At 38.2% G+C, this 14,648-nt stretch overlaps 1 long non-coding RNA gene across 1 annotated transcript; it reads right to left on the bottom strand.

The window, feature by feature from the left end:
- Positions 1-12,122: 12,122 nt before the first annotated feature.
- Positions 12,123-14,049, bottom strand: LOC145971319 (uncharacterized). The gene is made up of 3 exons (XR_014438843.1): positions 13,903-14,049; positions 13,295-13,498; positions 12,123-12,198 (listed from the first exon to the last, which is right to left on the bottom strand). It is a non-coding gene; the product is annotated as an uncharacterized LOC145971319 (long non-coding RNA).
- Positions 14,050-14,648: the final 599 nt, after the last annotated feature.

Below are 14,648 nucleotides of genomic sequence, written 5' to 3'. Positions count from 1 at the left end.
TAAACAAAACGTCGTGAATCAACGTTTTCTGTCAGAAATCCATTTAGATTTTTTCATTCGAGGAACATTAATAAAAATTCTTGTGGGAATAATCATTACGTAAAAGACACAATTATATTGTACAGTAGTAAATTTTTTTCATGTGCGGTACTTAATCTCTCTCAAAGAGAATATAAATTTATTAATAGTGCATTGTCCAAGTTATAAAAAAATATTGATAAAAAGGATTTTCAATAATATTATAAATATCACAATGTGTATTTTCCAATACAATAACATTTATGAAAGACGACCAGCATAATTCATCTTATCGTAATCTTCGTCGAAAGTGGACGGATATTTACATTCAATCGGTATCTCAAAAAAAAAAATGTCCATTCCCGCTAAGGTAATAATCAACAGGACGCTATAAAAGTCGAACGGAGATGCGCGCGCCGACCCTCGCTAATCCGGATATTTATTCGCAATGATTTATCAGCGGGACATCGGTGGCTAGTAGAGCGAAATCAATTTCCGTCTCTCCCACAACGGACGATCTTTCACGGTCGATCTCGGTGGCCTCTTCGACCGAGGCGTGAGGAGAAATCATACGGACAAGTCGCGCAGCGCTTGCGATATACAACGTAGATGCCAAGACATCCGTATACCGAAGGTTGCGCGAAGCCACCGCCGCCGGCACGAGAGTCGTGTAAGATAAGCACGGCTCTAAGCAGCGAGACTCGGACTGGCATAACTTGTTCAACACGTTCCTCGCGCGATGGGGTCATCGCCGAAGAAGAGGAGATGCTGCGCCGACCGTCGGGGTCATCGCGGGGTTGCGTCGCGGCAGCGTACACGTGGCAGACTGCCGCCGGCAATTCGGTTGCCAGCAATAGTATTACGACTGAGGAATATCTCTCTTTCTCTCTCTTCCTCTCGCGCGCGCGACCCCCCGATATAAATCACCCGAGATAATCATGGCCGTTTAATCGTAGGACACATCACCGACGCGCGAACGCGAGGAGCCCGTTCGATGAGCGCGCGCATGTTCCAGAGTACGTGATCCAAGTCGGCCGATTATTACAGAAGAGATATGCGCCCGCGCGATTGGACGATCGGTGAAAAGTTCAATCACGGCGCTAACCCGACGATACGTTGACCTCGGCGAGCGAGCAGGTGTTCGAGCAGATCGTACGTAGCTGGCAATATTATGTAGCGTGAATCTCGCTAAAAGACTAAAACCAGTTATGTATTCTGGAGGAAAATCCACGATAACTCGTCATTACAAGTAATGATAGTAATTGATATTCATATGGATATAAAATGAAATTTACAAAGTACAGTTATAATGTATCATATTCGAATTCAATAAATTATTACTTTGTAATCCAATGCTTAATCTTGTTTAACCGTGCGGTCAGAAACGCGCAAAAATACTATACATTGCCTGAGCAATTCTTCGCGAAATCAAAGAGCACGTTCAAAGACACCCTGTCCCTACTTGACTCGAATGAAGCCAGATAAGCAAGCCGGCGGGAAGGTGTCGCGATAATGCAGTTTCCACAGTTTCTGCTACGAGCGTGATTCTTTCTAATTTAGTGTCTTCTCCTCTCGTCCCGCGCTTCTCCTTCGCCCGGATAATATGAGAGCGCCCCGGAGTCGGAGGGCGGACGCGCCTCCGTTACTTTTCTAATGACAACGGCGCCAATCGGGGCGGTCCCGCGACAAAAGCAGGGTAATGAGAACAGAAGTAAATCATCGGCCATTGTGAGGTAATCCCCGTGTATTGTCTGCCGGTACGCGCGTGATGTATTATGTTATTGAGGCGAACAAACGAGCGCCCGTTGCAAAGACGCCGGAAGCGTCTTCTCCTCGTCGCCATGAGCGCACGTTTCTTTTAGATACGTTAGCGAGCCTCTGATTTTGCCGTCTTGCCGTCCGTCCTCTCGATCGATAATTCCGCGAATTGCGCAAAGCGATAATCACATTGGTCACGTTTCCCCTCGACAAGTGTTTTGCCGCTTCGAGAAAAAAAGCCATTATCGTACAGCGCCTATAAATCAAATTCAATTCCGCACGATGAAAGGTACTATTCTCGTCTACATGCTTGCCATTAGAATGTGTGATCAATGGGTCGCACAATGTAATTTTTATTGTAAGATGCGCAAGCGACTAGTCACAATATTGTAATTCTCGGCGCGCATTCGCAATCAGGTCGTAGTTCAACGAAGATGCGGAGGACGCTTTGTCGAAATGTTTGAAAAAAAAAAATTTAACCGCGCCGCAACTTGCCGACGTCATTGTTAATAATTTCTCGCGGGGAAATCGCGCGTTCACTCGAGTGTGTCCGCTGTTATCGCAACACGCGGATAGCAAACAAATCATCTCACGCGGGACACCAATCGACGCGTCAATGGTACTCTCAAGAGGCTTCAACCGCATAATGATGATGACATGCGATGAATTAGCGGAGCCTGACAATCAATAATTACTGCCGGTTCGGGAATGTGCCGGAAGCGCTCCCAGCGTTCGTAACCGCGCGGTCGAAGGGTATCTCGCGTCTGCGAAAGAAAGTAAACGTAACGATAGATCGATCGATCGATCAGGAGAGAAACGCGACCTCGCGGCAGCTCGTTCTCGTCGCCGGAGCCGCCTACGTAAATTAGAAATCGAGTCGAATGGGACGTGTATTTTCATGGCAGAGAGTTGAGAACTGTTTCCTTATTGGTTCATTTGCGCGATGCAAAAAACTATGCAGCGAACCATTACAATTCCTTCCTTCGTTACAGCGCGCTGCGAAAAGAATTCCTTGTACATGGACATGCTCTTAGTGATGCCAGTGAATATCTCGGCAATTCTTCAATGATATCAGCTTTAAATTAATCAGCGGATAATTTGCGATTGTGCCAGGACGTTATGACTTTCTGCGTGTTTGACGTCCTCGTTTTGTTTCATTGATTGCGAATGATTAAGGAACGCGGTAGTCATGCGACGTGGATCGTACGATAAATATGTTAACAGAAGATTCGCTGGAACGATCCCTCAACAATTGGCATACCTGTCGCAATCCCGTTACGTCGTGCGCGCGTATTTGATGCACCTATCAGACACAATCATAGATGTGCGATATAACGATCGGAGACCTCTCACTCGCAGAAAGAATTCGTCTGGAAAACCGTTATTATCTCGCATCATCGTCTCTGCTTTTCTCAAATCTGCCGAGTTAGTCGTACTGCCGTGAATATATTTTCTTTCGGACAGAAAGATAATCGCTCGAGGCATTTTGACGATCCGCGCGATCTCGCAAACGACTGAGATAACGAGCGATCGGTCGAGGATCGAAAGTGGAACGTCGAAAAGTATGTCAACGACAAAACAATTCAGTGCACGCATTATTTGATAGGCTTTAAACTTGATTGGCCTCGGTTCATCTCGCACGATGCAATCATTCGGAAATCGAAACCGGATCTTGATTTTTTGAAAATAATCATCTCTTTCTATATTTTTTACGTAGATATAATTTAAAAAATTAAAAAATATAATGTAGAAAATTATATAATTAAAATAATAATTAAAATAATATAATTAAATATGTGATAATATAATTTAAAAAATTTAAAAATATATGAGACTAAATATGTGTATATATCTAAATACATACTCGTTTTGTACCTCTCGTTTTGTATCTATTATATATATCGATAATTGATGTTGTCAAAATTTAGATAACAATTTAAACCTGATAGATAACAATTTCGACCTGAGTAAATATAAAAAGTTTAATTTCATAAATTTCAATATTATGCAATGTTATACCATACAATATTCTCTTTACATTCACTTATGATGATAGACAGAAATAAGACAAAATACATCGTATTTACAAAATGAAAAATCGTGCATCTAAAATTAAATCGAAATTATATCAATTTCCATTCCTCTATATAATTATTTTGGAACAAGAGATTTTTTCGTGATTGTCATATAACGAGAATTTTCTTAATAAGCATAGATATTTCGCGTCTAATGAAATGAGACTTAAATCTTCCAGATAACCAGACAGAAAAGAGATTAAGAGAGAAGATATATACAAAGTGGCGGTGCATCGAGCAGTATATAACTAGAAGAACTCACGGACTGTCACTGGGAGTACAAAGTGTAGGATGGTTGACGCGCCATAAAAAAAAGTCAGGAATATACAGGGTGACCCATTTTAACTTAGGCAGCCAAATAACTCGAAAAATAAGCAAGATAGAGAAAAATGTTTTAGACAAAAGTTGTATGGTTTCGAGGGGGCCATAAGACGGTATCATTGGTTTGACCTTGAAGAGTCATTTGAAGGTCACGTGAAGGTCACTTCAATTTTTTTAAATGGAATATCCTATATATTTTTGTACATTCTTGTAGCTTATTTCGAGAGCTTTCCAAAACACTATAATTAAGTACCTTTCCGTTAAGTACTTTTTGAGTTATGATGCTTGAAATAATTTCTTAATTTTACATAAACCGTAAAATATCTTGTAAAATATTCATTTTTCGATTATCTTACCTTAATACTTTTATGTACAAAATAATGAGAGGAATCAATTGGTGTAAAGAAAACACATAGTTGTTTTTAAGAAAAAATATGGAATTGTTAATTGCAAATTACATATTTTTTCTTCGAAACAACTATGTGTTTTCTTTACACCAATTGATTCCTCTCATTATTTTGTACATAAAACTATTAAGGTAAGGTAATCGAAAAATGAATATTTTACAAGATATTTTACGGTTTATGTAAAATTAAGAAATTATTTCAAGCCTCATAACTCAAAAAGTACTTAACGAAAATGTACTTAATTATAGTGTTTTGGAAAGCTCTCGAGATGAGCTACAAGAATGTACAAAAATATATAGGATGTTCCATTTAAAAAAATTGAAGTGACCTTCACGTGACCTTCAAATGACTCTTCAAGGTCAAACCAATGATACCATCTTATGGCCCCCTCGAAACCATACAACTTTTGTTTAAAACATTTTTCTCTATCTTGCTTATTTTTCGAGTTATTTGGCTGCCTAAGTTAAAATGGGTCACCCTGTATATCAGGAATATCTCGCTTCTCATCTCTTCGCTCCCATTATACTTATACTTCGTCGTTTTCAATGCCAAATTTAATATTGTTTATATAAAAAACTATTTATATTATTAAACCAACTATTAAAATCATTCCAAATACCAATATATATTTTGATATTAATAAATAAAATAATTTCATGATAAAAAATAAATTATATGAAAAAAGAGAGTGAGAGATATGCTTCAAATCTTATAATAAAATACTCAAAAAAATGATTGCTAATCGCATAATATATGTGATGTTTTGATATATATAATAATTTATTGATAGCCATAATTTTCAACGATACTTTATATTCGACCAGTTAATATTACATGGATAAAATGTAATCTTATTTTACAATCGCAAAAATTACACATATCGAATATTAATGATAAGTCTCATTTTGTTTACAATCAGGCATATATAAAGTGGCCAAATTATCTTCTCGCCGATCTTGTAGGAGGAAAACCTTTAGCAGATTTTATTACGCAAGCAACACACTAAACATTTACTGCTCCGGTATTTGCTCCTATTTTCAGCAATGCAAATGACGAAGGCTACTCCAGTTTACTGCTCAAACGCAGTAGTTACATCGGCAATATCGAACGCCTCGTTATCTATTTCGAGATATCGGTCTTGCGCCGATTTAGATTGCCTTTTGGTGCAAAACAAGACACCGCGCAAGATATACAATACCTTGACGTAAAATGAATTTCTTAGAACTGTTTGAACATTCATAAAAACTAGATTATAGAAATATAAAAATACTTTTATTTAATTGAAATTGTAATTTTGCAACTTTTCATGTATATACTAGAATGTATATAGAAATAGCATGTAGTAATAGCATATCCATATTTTTTCAAATTCTAATTCCTATTTGGTAATTTCTTAATAAATTCGTAGATACAATATTCGTAATAAATCAAACAATCCTGTTTCAATGACTGGCGAATATTGAGTAATCGCTTATTTGCTTCGTGACAAGTAAATTCACGAGACAGAAAAAAGGTAAAGGTGAATTAAAACGAAAACGAGTATGCTACCGTTATCGGATCTATGCGAGTTGGTTTTTCTGTGATGCGATAAACTACTGATTTTTTGTATGGTTAACGTGTCCACGGAATACACTCATCTTGGTTTTCATGAGCGAGACGAAAGAGCGAATCTGGTCTTGCGCACGTTCCTATCTATTAGAACATGTGTGTATATGTGTACATGCATTGCACTCAGGTCGATTGAATAAATTTAAACCGATGTTAGAAAATACCGTTACTACTACTTCGTGTCCATGATATAGTCGTTGCTACTGAAACCGCAATTTTGCATTAATATAATGTTTCAAAGAAACCTAGACGCGCATTTTGTTTCCTTTCTCGCATCCTGTATATTCTGTTATCGCGCTTGAAACTTGCTTTGACGTTAATGTTTAAGCATATTCCACGCTTCAGACTTTACGATGATACTCATTTCACTTGTGAAATTTAACAAGGACTCACAAGAATCCTTGCATCCTAGCAAGATATTTCCTTATCTTTACAAAAATTAAATAAAAGATATGAAAATCTTTTTTATCATAAATCTAACTCTGACGAAACTACTTTTATACACTTTTTGTTTTTACGATAAAATAATGTAATTTAACATAATCAATTTTAAAAATCGCAAGAGAGGATAATTTGACAAATCAGCCTAAGCGCGAATTTGCGGACCGATACAAGTGTAATTAAACGAACGGCAAGTTTGTATTTGCAATAAACGGGAAAATAAATTGTAAGAAAACGCAAGGATGGAGTTAAAAGTAAGGATATATCGTGAAATAGGAAGACGGCAGGGCAAACGGCCAGGAAGGATAGAGGCAGATTGGCAGTCAGGCGAAGGCAGAAAGGCAGGGTAGAGGCACGGTGCGGACCCGTAACGTTAACGCGGGCTAAACTACACAGCCTCGGCGGATATAAGTCGGGCTATTATCGGGCTATGCGCTGAGAGCCCTCCGCTTTCATCCGCTAATGGGCAGCTCTCCGCCTGTCTGCTCCTTTACTGCGTCATTAATACAAGTTGCACATGTCGAGAGTCGGTGCGCTACAATAATTTACATGAATGGAATTGAAAATTTTCTACTCTGCGGAAGAGAAAAGAGATGCGAAAGAGTGAGAAACGTCGACGCACCATGATGAGAGAAGAAGAGAAAGAGAGAGAGAAGACATGGATTAAGTGAAGCGATGAAGGGAGAAAGAGAATCAAGAGATGAGGAGGGGTTGTGCGGGCGAGCAAGGAGCAACGGAGAGGGCGAAAATCTTCTGGCATTTTATGTCAGTAATTACATGAAAGATGGTATAACCCAGCCAACCGACAGACCGACAGACCGACCGACCGAACCTACACTCGTCTGACCTCCCCCTCCTACCCGTCCTTCTCGTTTCGAGTCAACCAACCAACGCGCATCCTCCCTTTTCAGCCGCCGGTTGAATCCCCTTTAGCCTCCGTAACTCATCTCTTCGACTATGTCCTCTCTGTCCTTTCGCGGCTTTTTCTGTCTTTCCACATTCGTACAGAAAAACGAATGGCAAGCGTAGAAAACGAGAAAGAGAGAGAGAGAGAGAGTCGAGAAGGGAGAAAGAGCCTTTTTTATGCTTTAATTTGTGCATAAAATGTGTCCAGCTGAATATTCAACTACGTAATGCGGCTGAGTCCACCTTTTCCCTTGAATTCACCTTTACTAACCTTCCAAAGTAACAACCAAGTAGCAATCCTTATCTACGCGGCTTTCTCGGACGAGCTTCCAAGCGTAGATCCTACAAAACGTAATGTGACTACGAGCAAAAAAGCCAAGAGTTCGATCTTATCTATCGTTGACCCTGACACTTTATTATGCACGATGCTATGAGTTAGCGCAAATAATATCGTCGTAAAGCAATCATCCCAGTCGCGATCTTCCTACGCCTACGCGCGCAGACTTTAATACGAGAGCATCGCACAGAGAATGTACAAATGTAAGTATCTGTCTATGCATCGCCAAGATGATATGTGCACGGCATAAATTAATGGAAGCTCGTGAGCTCTATGAAATAAATTTGATTTTTCCTCTCTTCGCGTTCGCGGTCGAGAATTTTTATCCCCTGGCCACGGCGATAATTTATTTGGCCTACTCCCAATTTTTCGGACATCGTAGAAAGAATCTGTCACGTTACACATTGATATTTTCGTAAATAATATCACACCGTATCGAAAGTCGTGATTACACTCATATATAATTCATACCGCTTTAACAATGTGGCAAGGTCTTGTGACCTTTACGATGCTTACTTTCTCGTCTTTGGTTTCGATTATGCGCGGAACGCTATGCTACATTGTGTCCGTCTTTTTGCATGATAGTGGAAGTCACTTGAATACACGTTGCTCGATAAAGGTTGCACGGATAATCTTATAGCACGTTTAGATATTGCGTTTTCTGAGACTAAAATATATACTTCACAATTTTCCGCGACACTTTTGGACTCAAAGAAGGAGTTCCCATGTTACTACGTGAAAGTTGTATAATTTGCAATTCGAAAGCAACCTCGTGTTACGATACCAATCGACAAAATTTGTTTTTCCAAGTTATATTGCAACAATCTCGAAACATTGATCATATCCAGAAAAGTAGTATAGAAACTGTACATGCAAATTTGTACTTCAATCGATCTTTGAAGTCCCTGAGAAGTAATTATAATTAAACTTCTACGTCTCTCGAATGGCAATATAAATATATCATACGCTCTAAATATGCAATCGCGCTTTCGAATTAGGCAAAATAATTTACATATTACAATATATCAAACGGTCAAGAATATTCAAATGTATTTTTAATTAATCTACAGAGTATAAATTTTGTTGTCGAAAATTAAAATATTATTTTATTATAAATTTTATCGCGCTATTTTACACTCCCCTTTCCTTCTTCTTCTTTTCCCATGAGATTGCTGACTACGATTTAACTTTCCTAGCGTCGCAGACTTCGAACACTCCTGGTATAATATAGCAGATCGTTGCCAAGTTCTTCGCCGACATCATCCCTGGCTACTCGGTAGCTATAGCGGCCATACGTCAACGTCCATTACACTTCTACCCCGCTGCTGGCTTTAATGTTTTCGACTCGGGCACTCTTTATCCCACCTTGCAGCTAATTAGCGAGCACAGATACCGGACACACGCTCCCAGTGCTCTCATATCATACGGCATACAACGTTCTCTCTTTCTCTCTCTCTACTCATATCCACAAAGTCCTTCCACATCCGCCGCCCGTTTCCCCTTTATCCGCGCGTCCGCGTCCTTACTCTCACGCGAGGACCTTGTTCCTTCCCTCTCTCGCTCTCTTCCTTTCTCCTCTCTCGTCCTTTCGCGTTATCTGCGGTTCCTTCTCGTGCCCGAGGGACACGTCCTCCTCGTTCTAGCTGTCGCGGAACCGGCCCCGACTCCACGATTATTCCAAACTCATTTTAACTCATTACCCGGGTTCGCCGTTGCAGAATGGCACGCTGACAAGTGCGGCGTACGTGAGCACGCCACGACACGATGCTCGGAAAGCCGGAATATAAATATGAAAATTCGCGCGAGGGCGTCTCCTCCCTTCCTCCCTCCCGCTTCTGTCCTCCTCGCGTTCGTTCGTGACTGCTCTTGTACTCCGTGCCTTCGCGTATATGCGCGCGTGCGACGATTTCATTAAAATTTATTACCGTCGCGGTAGATTTTTGTTGGACACGTATCATAACTTTCGAATCGCTGCGTACCGTACCTCGAATGGAAAAGTGTTAATTATTGAAAAATGTTTTTCTATAAATTAATTGCTCTCATTAATTGAATCGAGTCTATTTTTTTAAACATGATTATTGATTTATAGTTAGTAATTATTACTTGCTTATATATGTGAAATGGTGTTAAATCGTAGGCAATCATTTTGCGAATACAAAGCTCAATTCGTTGAAATAATCGTTGTTCGTGAAATTTTTTATTTTGGCAAGAAGATTACGCGATCAGCTAAAGCGGCATTCAATTTCGATTTCTTCCCAACTCCATTAACTACTTCTCCAAGAGGATACTCCGGCAGGCAGCGATCTTTCCTACAGTCATGGGAGTAATTCCTCTCCGACTTTGAGCGGTGTGTACATGGCGGCCGGGATAAGTTTCGAGCTGATCATTAGGTAAGTTTAGAAAAAGAGCCACTCCGAGGTTTCATTAGGAAATGGATGAAACAGTGGATATACGAGGATTGGAAAGGAGGCGGTTCTGTACGTAACAGGAATGGGTAAAGCTTTGAAGCTCGCGATGACTCGAACTGATAATCCATTAGGATCCGTCTACTTAGAGTATAACATCTATTTGAATGCAAATCAATAGGGAATGGGAAAGGACGGTAGCCAGTAATTGGTCCGGCTTTATTGGAGCTCTCAGTGTCTCAAAGAGCATCTCGTTCGGTCATCTCCTCTCTCTGGCTCAGCTTCAGCGTCTCCTACCATTCCTCTCTCCCTCCCTCCCTCCCTCTGCGCTCGCCATTGCTCCTCTGTCTCATGATCTCTTTCCCTATGCTTCTCCGGAATTGCTCTTCCTCTCGCATTGATTTCACAAACCTCTGTCGCTTCCTCTACGCGCGCTCTCGCCTCACAAAGTATACATAAGACTCAATGGTAATTAACCGAGATCTCGTTCTCTTTAGCCCGCTTCTCTATTGGAGCATTCAGTATATATTTAAACTTGTAATAATTGCAAGTTACTACTTCTCTGGAGAGTAACTCTCTATTACGACTGTTTTTGTTAATGACGGATTGAGTTTGCAGTTTCAACAGCGAATATTGAATACAAGATTATGTTTCATGGCAATATTTTAATTTTCTATCATTATATATTTTGATAATTAAGTTTTAAAGCAGACTAAAATAATTCTCCAAAAATAATATTTCTTAAGTAAAAACAAGATTTTGTTGTATCATTAAAACTTGATAATTGCAACATTTTAAGAGTCAATATTTAATAATTAACGTCAGATTTGTCGTCGTATACTTTTAAATAGAATCGGTGAATTATTATTAATAAGTAATATTTTATAAGTATTGAAAACAATGATATCTCATTGAGAAATATCAATTAGTCGTATAGTGATTTTGAAAAAATCTTACCGCCACTATCAGTAAAACATAAGAAGCAAAGTATAAGTGTTTTATAGATCAATAAAATCAATTTTTGATGAAATATATATAATATTATCATATATTATCTTTGATGACGTATATGTAATATTTATATACTATTTGTTTTTACCAATAATCTTTTCATTGAAACTTTAGTTTAAAAGAGAAAGTAATTGCTCGGAGATTACTAATATCCCATACATAATTTTTCTTTGAAAGGCAAAAAAGATTTCGAAAACATAAAATTTCTAAAACATTTTCAACGTTAATGTTCGAAATGTAATGCTTTTTAGAATTTCGATAATCAGACAAAGAGTGAACTAACGAGGCAAGCGTCACAGTATTCTCGTCTTCGCAGCTCGCAACGGCTCTCTTTTCCTAAGCAAATGCAGAACGATTCATTCCCCGTCGTTGCGTGAGTGCTAACAGCATGGCGCGAGATGAAATTAATTCCAGCCACGTCCGAGCCACTCAATGGCTTCTTACTTTCCGTCGTCTTACCGTCGCGCACAAGTATCGCGAGTTCGGTAATGGCTTGTAAGAGCAAACGCCGAAGATTTATAGATTGCTACAACCAAAGTATGTGTGCGCGAGCCAACAATGCATCGATACAATATATACCAAGAGGGGTGGCGGCTGCCTGTATACATGACCTCCGACAAAAACGCGTACACACAATCGCACCCGACGCGATTGCCAATGGGAGTTTCTTTTCGTTCGACCACCATGATTAACGATTGAACGCACTCGACTTCCGATCCGAGACACTTCGACATTCCCTGAACGGTGAGGAACGGTCGCTTCGTCGCGCTCGTTCTCTCGATCACGTGCACGATTTTTACTTCCCTCTTCTTCGTACTACCCTGCCCGCATCCGCAAACGTTTCGCGCCTTCGTATTCATTGATATATCGCGAGCCATTCATCTCCTGTTTCCGAACAGCATCCCATTTTTCTGCCACAAAGACGAGAAAGGAGAAAAATCAATGCAATTTCTTAGCACGATGATCGTGATGTTTGCGGTATTCAAATATCATCTAAATACACGATGCAAATTTACTCGCCCGAAAATTTATGGTTGAATTTAATCATATCAGAAAAACATTCAATTGCTTATAAAAAATATATATATAATAATAAAATTTCATATATATTTTAAAATTTTCGAGTCAAATAAATAATGTATTATATAAGAATTTTAAAATGCCACGAATGAAACGAAACGTACGTAAATAACTTTCTCATCTTTCTTGTTCAAGATTATCTAAGCAAGATTGGAAGAAGAATAATGAGATCTCTATTAAAGTTCTTTGGACAGCCGAAGATTTAGTGTTTGTATTCTTAGCGTGACGAGCGCGTCTTCACGACTTAATTATGTTTTATTAATAGTTCTGGCGACTTTGTTACGATAAAATTAGAAATCATCTCTCGCACATGCACGTAAATCGGCATTTTGTAATTCCTTCAACTTTCAATCGAATGAAATAAATTGAACCTGCATATTTACATTTACTTATGGAAAAAAAATTAAACATTTCTTTTTTTATACATTAATTATATTCGCTTTAGAAAAATTATATTACAATTTTTTTGTTATATTATTATACCTTTCAATTCGCATTAATGTTCAATATAATCAAGCAAGCATAATTAAAAAATAATGATATTTGACATTTGATATTTTAAAAAATAGATATTGAATTTTTAAATAACTTCTTCAAAAATCACGAAAAATTATCTTATAAGTAGTACGATCACAATATAATGATATATTTAAATATAATAAGTATATTACATACACACACATACCTTCATAAAATTCTTTTTTAACACATCTTATTATAAAATATAATATTGAAAAAAAATTTTGTCTTATTGTTAAATTATATGGAAAAAATTCTTTTATGGAAACAGTGCTATGGATAATAAAGCACGAGTACGCACATGCAATTAAGCTTAATTAGTGTACTGCGAAATTAAGCGACACAAATGTAATTTGCATAAATAACAAACTCGCTAAAACCTATTGCGATTGATTGATATATAATTACCGCGCGAATGACTCGCAATCCAATCGGTTTTCGTTTTGTTGAGCAAGTTACGATCCCGGAATATACGTGAAAGCAACGTTCTCTGTCGATAGTAATTCAATGCTCGTAATAGATCTGCGCGAATACATAAAATTTTTCCTTGAGATTATAGACGTTCTCTCCTCTCTCTTTCTCGCACAACATCGATCTCATCTAAAACTGAACCTGTCGGTTAAATGATTCTTTTCTTATTATTAATATATAAAAGTCTATAAATGCCTCGTAGAGCAGTGTCGATAATTTTATTGGACCATATAGGATTTATTAAGGACAATATAATTAATATGCCAGCGAATAAAATCAAATTGTGCATATTAAAATTTGAACTGATTGTACGATGATGAACATTATTGCGTAAAAGAAATAATGGTTATGATTCTATTTAAATATTTGTAGCTTTCACTACATCATTTTTTTATATATCCAGCATGTGTATTATTTATATTTTCCACTTACTCGTAAAATACAATTTAATAAATATATTATGAATTATTATTGCATATCGCGATAAATTGCATTACGTAAAAAGCAATATTTTTGGTTAAGACTAGTGGTCACTAAATATTTACTTGGCTTGAGCCACAGACAGAATCATTCTCATCTCCGTCCCAGCTTATCGCTTACATTTTCTACTCGACAAAATGCAATATGTTTTCACAAACGTCATCATCGCTTGCCACATTATATTGCTAGTGTCACGAAATATCTATCTCGTTGGCGCCGTAGAATCGTTCTCATAGCAACCTGCTATATATCACTTCTAGTTTCCATGATTCTCGAGCTAATCCCCACAAGAAGAATGAACGAAAAACGAAACGACCGATAAACAATCACGTTATATCCCGCGCTGTCGTTATCTATCTGCCTTTGCCGACTCGCAGATTTCTTCTCGTCGCGATGAATTTACAATCAAATCGTAACGCTAAAGTGAAAGTTCATGTTTCGTGGCGTTATTTTTTTTTCCAGTTGTCTCATCACAGTGTAGAGAGAGAGCGAGAGAGAGAGAGAGAGAGAGAGAGAGAGAGAGAAATTGATGAACATTCAAACATACATCGCAATTGATATCGAACGATCTCTTTCTCCTCCGATATATGTATCCGCGAGATAAATTCTTACACTTCACGTGGCTTGATGTTATATGCTTATTAGTCGACTCTCCGTTCTTTAGTTTCATAGCCTATTCCATTTTGTTCGCGCAATATTTGGCTCGCGATGTGTATAAAGAATCTTCCTCTCTCAATAGTTGTTTCCGTTCCGCATGGATTTTTTTATACGCTGTTCGCTTTATTTTCATGCGACAAGTCTTACTACCGAA

The sequence above is a fragment of the Camponotus vicinus genome, unplaced genomic scaffold (assembly GCF_025532165.1).
Source record: "Camponotus vicinus isolate PSW18456_S1 unplaced genomic scaffold, iyCamVici1.0 SCAF_4, whole genome shotgun sequence".
In the NCBI taxonomy this organism is placed as follows: Eukaryota; Metazoa; Arthropoda; class Insecta; order Hymenoptera; family Formicidae; genus Camponotus; species Camponotus vicinus.
Note: the sequence above shows the minus strand (reverse complement) of the source record. Positions and strands in the feature narration are given on the sequence as shown.